This window comes from Crocuta crocuta, unplaced genomic scaffold (assembly GCF_008692635.1).
Source record: "Crocuta crocuta isolate KB4526 unplaced genomic scaffold, BGI_CrCroc_1.0 scaffold176, whole genome shotgun sequence".
In the NCBI taxonomy this organism is placed as follows: domain Eukaryota; kingdom Metazoa; phylum Chordata; class Mammalia; order Carnivora; family Hyaenidae; genus Crocuta; species Crocuta crocuta.
Genome location: NW_027531905.1, coordinates 6,479,331 through 6,485,627, shown reverse-complemented (window position 1 = coordinate 6,485,627; position 6,297 = coordinate 6,479,331). Strand labels below are relative to the sequence as shown.

Sequence of the window (6,297 nt, the reverse complement as noted above, 5' to 3'; positions counted from 1 at the left end):
CTAAATCTGGGAAAGTAAGAGCATGGGAAGGATTTTTATTCCCTTTCCCCATACCTTCCATCATATCTAGCTGTCAAACTATTTAAAAAATGTCAGAGAAGCTGAAGTTGGAGGTTTGTTATATAAGGAATGGTGGAAGAGCTGTTTGAGGAAAGTTAAACAGGGCTCTGGAGGAGGTCAAGGGATACAGAAATCCTGGTGGGCAGCAACAGGAGTGATAGAGGAAGCATCAGCAGGCGCGTATGTTTTCGGGACCACTGGAAGAAAAGAAAGGGAGAGACTGGCGCGTTGACCTCAGATCTAAGCCCTAACCCACGCGTCCCCTACTGCCATCCCAGCCTCTCTGGATTGACCCTCAATTTTCCTAGTTCCTTCCCTGCTGGGCATCTTGCCTCAGCACCCGAAGCTACTATCATCACTACCACCTCTTGACACAAAGGGTAAGAGGAGAGCCCATGCCAGGAAAGAAGGTATGTTTCTTGCTTCCCTAGTTGTATTCTCAACATTTTTCATTCAGAAACAAGGTCATACACATTGTTTCACCTCTGCAGTGCTTTTAGTAGTATGCTTCAGATGTTACGGGATCATTAAGGGTTGTTCTGGGCCTCTAACCTATACGTGATGTGTAGTGGATATTCTTGGTACCCTGCATAGATCCCCTTCGTGGACTGGTACTTGCATCCCTAGCTACTCTGACTGTTGGTTGCTAACTATAGTTGCCTCCTCTCAGAGATTACCTTTGCCTTTGGGAGAACGGAAAGTGCCTGGCCTTGGGAGTTACCACCAACCTTCAGCTAATGAGTGACTGATAATGGGTGCAAAAGGCCAGCTGCCTTGCCCCAAGTGGCCAACTCTGTGGCACCATTCCTTCTCTAGAATTCCCCATGGAATCAAGTTGAAGCTGGTCTCCAGCTGAGACCATATCCTTGCTTAGCTTTATTGCCCCCCACATCATGTAACCTCCCTCACATCCCCTCTCCTGAGGCATGCTCCCAATTAGTCACCTGCACCAGAATCCCTGTCTCGGGCTCCACTTCTAAGGAGCCCTACTTCAGATATATACTTATTCCATATGTTTATTAGAGTTCCTTTATTAGCATCACATGAATACATCTCTGGGAAAACCAAAAATGAACTAAGGAGTGATTTAGCAGGACCCTAAACCAAATTTGGACATACAACCCAACTCAATTTATACTATTTGTAGGCCTATATCTAATATCTGCTCTCTTGTAGATACTAACAGACCACATTCTATCAAATCCAAATGGAAGACTTATTCATACTCTACTTTTTCTCTTATTATAGAACATGAATTATCATACATATTCTAAAAATTAGCTATGTAGCATTTATTATTAACCAATACACTTGTTACAATTCTTAAAAATGTGGCTGGATGACTTGCAAATGATTATTCTTGCTATGATCATATAAATCTTACATTTGTAATCACTTGTTAGGATTTTTTCTCCCATGAACTATAAGTTCTGCTACTGTGGATGGTTGGGTCCCAGACTGGCAGTGTTATAAGACAGATCAAATTTCCAGCTTGCAGAATTAATATAATTAATAAAAATATAATTAAATATATGAAAGCAAAGCAGAAGATAATTTAATCTTTCTGCTATGATTCCGAAATCATTTTAGGGTCATCATTATATACCTCAATTATAGTACTGCACAAGTATGGGGAGAATGGTAAGTAGTATTCAGGTTGAAAGAAGGCTAGACAGACCAGACTTTACTTCATGTATTTACAAAGATGCAATCTCATAACACCGGGTACTGCATTCACTGTTTTCCCCCAATATATGATCCTAATATAGGCTCTTGTAGAGAGTCCCCTATACTTCTTAGTCTCAGTTGATTAAAACCGTTCTTCTAGTCTACAATAAAATATATTGACTTTTTCATTTTCATGGGATTATCCTCTCAAAAAACTTCTACCTAAATAGGACCTAATCATACTTTAAATATTACTTCTGAATATATTTGCATGTATTACTTTTGGTATACTCAGTTGCAGGTCCCTTTTATAGCTTATGTTGTTGTATTTTCATTCCATTCTGTACTTCATTGTTTAACAAAAATATACTGACCATCACTCTCCTACCCCATCAAATTATTGGAGGGTTGTTTAAAGGGATGTTTATTTCTTTGTGAATAATCCTTTTTTTTTTTTTTTTAAAGAAGAAACTATCATGAAATTAAAAATTTCTACAAATCTGAGAACTGTGCTTTGTTTCTAAAAAGCCCCTTTATGTTGGTCAAATAAATCACAATATTTATATGCCTTTACCTTATTTCAGTATGTGTACAGGATTTTCATTAAGAATGGGAGAGAATACCATATTTACTTGCTTTCCACACATACATACTAAAGAGAAGAGACCACTTTTTCCCTTTTCCTCCCAAGTTTATCAGTAACAGCGAATACCTCTAAATGACCCAATTTGTACAAATTTTAGCATATGAATTTGGGCTACCAGGTAGACCTGATGTCACAAGATTGCTGCTGTAACTCCAGGTACCACAATCATATTCCTGGCAATAATAGGGCCTGAGTCAGCCCTGTTAGTAACTTACCACCAGGTACACAAATAAGGAGTCCCACACAATACCTCCAATCCACATACTATGGCCTATACTTAGTAACCCCTATCTGCAAGGAAAGTTATGAATTGAAAGTTTTCACTGGGCACAAAATCAGATTTCTGTTACTAAGAGCAAAGGGAAGAAAGGAAATGAGATAGGCAACTAGCATTACCTGCCTCATTTTCTGTTTTAGCATGCATTTCCTTAGATGAACTGTGAGGTCATAGAGGGCTGAGATTATGTCACATTAATTTTTGTAATCTCAGAACCTAGCACAATACCACAGTTTATTACATTTTTCAAAATGTTTATTAATTAAAGACAAGATCAAAGACAAGTACAACAGGTAAGCGTCATTAGTTTGTTCCATTTATATTGTTACTCATTCATTTAATTGTTATTTCAACTAATATTAATTGAGCTCCCAGCCTTTGCCAGGCCCTGTATCATGCATGGGGAATACAGTGATAAATACAACACAGTCCCTGGCTTTATGAAGCAGGTAGAGGGGAGGTTGGGGGAGGACAGGGGTGGCTCTAAAAGTAAACAGACAATTTCAAGGTGATGTGGTAGAGAATAAGAAGTGGTCCTGAGCCACCATTTGAGAGGTTATGAAGCTGTAAGTAATCTGGGTGAAATACAGAGTGGGGAAAGAAAGAAAGAAAGAAGGAAAGGTGGAGCTAGATAATAAAAAAAATAAGTTAAAATTTGTTCCTGCCAGCATACATACCTGTTTGTTGTGACAAAATGTTCGTTTCTCCCTTAGACTTCCTCATGAAAGAATTTCCCAACACTTTGTCCTTGATGGATCTGACTCACTGACAAGGTTCTTGGTTGGCCTAAACTATAGTCACAACTGTGTTCCATTAAACTTATCCGAGCAACTGTCTTCCCATCGTCCCATCTTACGGGATGATGTTCCCTGGTGGACCAGTTTGGGAAATGTTGGTCTAGATGCATATTTCTCAAACTTGGCAATATGACTTCACTGGACACCATACAAAAGAGTTGCCAGGCATTTCCAGAGAAAGGGAGTTATCCCCAGAAACTGCAGATGTGAACCTAGTTTTCTTAGTGTGTTAACACCTTGGGTTTCAGTTACATGATGGATATAGGTTTAGCTGGACTAACGGTCACCACTTCAGCAACTGTAAAGTCAAATAAATTATCCCTATGATGATGATGTGACTAATAATTAAAACCCTGACATCCCTTCCTACAAATAATCCAGTTCAATTCAGTTTGTAACATATATGGCTAGAAATGTATCTACATCAATTCTTGTTTTCTTTGCCTACCTTAGAGAAAAAGATAGCCCCTAACCCTGAAGCAGAGGTCACAAGAAGAGAGACAGATTTGAAGATGATACGTATACTATTGCCCTTAAAGATGGAGGAAGAGGCCACAAGCCAAGGAAATCAGATAGCATCTTTAAGCTAGAAAAAAACCAAAGCAATGGATTCTCCCCTAGAGATTCCAGATGGAACACAGCCCACACCTTGACTTCAGAATTGCTGACCTCCAGAATTGCAAGATAACACATTCTTGATTTTAGCCACTAAGTTTGTGGTAACTTTTTTACCATTAGCAATATGAAAATAATATTACATAGTAATATATCTCTAGTTGGTGTCCCCCGCCCCCTTCATAAATCTCTCCTCTTTTCAGAATCTACCCTCTTAGATTATTTTCCTGAAAATCAAATCTGATTATGTCACAAGGCTTGAGGTGCACGAATACTCACTGATTACTTTCGGGGAATGTAATTAGAAACCAGAAATAAGGGTTGTTTACAAAATCCTGTCAAGGACATTTGGTGTGATCTCAGGAAAGCTTAACAGGGATGTGATTACAGCTAAGAAAAATGAAAACAAATTGTACTCTACACTGAAGAAAGAATGCATTAACCATAGGGGTTGAGGTAGAGATTTTTCTGGGCTGATTCAGGACTGGACAGAGGTAAATCCACTTGACTTTGGCAGCCGTCAGTAAGACAGACACACTCTGGTTTGGAGGTGAGGATATCTCACCATGTACCTGGGCCCTAGTAAGTGCTTATCTTAAATAGTGGTCATGCTTATATTATCATAGGAAATTTCATCCTGATTCAAATGCTAGTCACATGAAAGTCAGTTGTCATAAGTCAGTCCACTGTTCACCTCTGGATATATGATAAAATTGAGGTCAGGGCCCTAATGGTGACTAACGGAAACCAGCTTAAGGTTCTTCTACTTCCATTCCCTTAACAGGAAGATAAAGAATACGTCCTTCAGTAAGATCCTGAATTCTAGTTTAACAATAGCCACACTCCTGCCAGCTATCACTCACCCGTTTCAAGACCTCTACAAAAGAGGGAGGACTATCAACAACAACCAAAATTAAAAAAAAAAAAAAAAAAANNCAAAAAAGAGAGGAATATAAAAAAAAAAAAAAAAAAAAAAAAAAAAAAAAAAAAAAGGAGGGGGGAGGAAAGTTCTAAGAAGGAAGGGGAGGTCAAAATTGGCAAATGCCACAAAGGGCATAACAAAATAGGGATTAAATTTTTCCATGAGATTTGGCAATTAGGTGGGTGACTGATGTTGTTCCATGGACTGAAAGGCTGACATGGGAATGAGGGCTTAGGAAATGTTAACGTTAAATCTGGAAAAGTCCTCTTGAGGATCCATGCCCTAAGGAATCACCTTAAATAAAATTCCCTCGTGTTTTGCATTTGAATCCTAGAGAACTCTCCTCGTCCTCAAATCCTCTACGTGTTTATCGGCCAAATTTGAGTCTCACCACCTCTCTTTCTCCTCAGTTCACCTCAAAGGCAAAGGAACTAATGAGCTGTGCAATAACTAAAGGTCAGAAAACAAGAGGAAGCAACAAAAGACCTACAAACACAAACTCAAAACAGAACAAATCAGGCCTTCGGTAAGATGAGCTGTCACAAGTTGTGCTTCAAATGTAATATCCTTGTTTTGATCCAAAAAAAAAAAAATCCCACAGTGTCTGGAGAATTAAAAGGGGCATTTTATAATTGGAATGCTTTCTCGTATCTCGACCATTATCTTCACTCCATCTCCCTCCAAATTAATAGCTGTTGCTGAGTCGTGGGCATGTGTGAACACAAGTCTGGACCAAAGACTGAATTTTGTCCAGCGGCTAGAGTAATTGCGTGTCATTTAAAAAAAAAAAAAAAGGAGGAATAGGGAAAACCACACACGTATCTGCATTTCCAGATGAAAGCACTGGGTTTCTTCCTCGACTATTTGCTGTATCTCAGGGTGGGGGAGGGGGGAGCAGTTTTCTGAATCCGAGCCCAGCTCTTTCTAAACTTGGTTACTCACGTCTGATTCATTCGCTGTGTTTTTCATCTCCTGTCTCTGTCACTGCCTGCCGCTGAGAAAGGGGTCGCTGAATCACTGCCACTCCAGATGAAAAGCAATTCAAACCCAGTCCTTGGGGGATGGAAGGGCTTTTTCTTTCTTTCTTTTTTTTTTTTTCTTTTTTAAGCGTCTGCAGAATAAGCCGCCTACTTTCCGAAATGACCGTAGAGGGCAGTTTTACAAGTCTCACCCCGGGCTCTGGAAGATTTTGCTTCTCTGAGAGTCAGGAGGCACTGGGCTCCTCACCACTTCTGGTTTTTCTGCTCCACAGGCCTCGGCGGCCGGGGGCGTGTGGTGGGGCGAGGGGTGGCGGGGCCGGGCCGGGAGCGCC

At 39.9% G+C, this 6,297-nt stretch overlaps 1 protein-coding gene across 8 annotated transcripts in view; it reads left to right on the top strand.

Moving 5' to 3' along the window:
- The first annotated feature begins 2,875 nt into the window (after positions 1-2,875).
- Positions 2,876-6,297, top strand: part of RASSF8 (Ras association domain family member 8) — a 124,122-nt gene continuing 120,700 nt past the window's right edge. For 5 of the 8 annotated variants that reach the window (XM_077774507.1, XM_077774511.1, XM_077774503.1 and 2 more), the window contains exons 1-3: positions 2,876-2,944; positions 3,902-4,167; positions 5,396-5,511. The gene's annotated coding sequence lies outside the window, so the exon portion shown is untranslated. Of the gene's footprint in view, positions 2,945-3,199; positions 3,218-3,901; positions 4,168-5,395; positions 5,512-6,297 lie in introns of those variants that run through there. The other 3 variants (XM_077774506.1, XM_077774504.1, XM_077774509.1) reach the window with 3 other exon arrangements.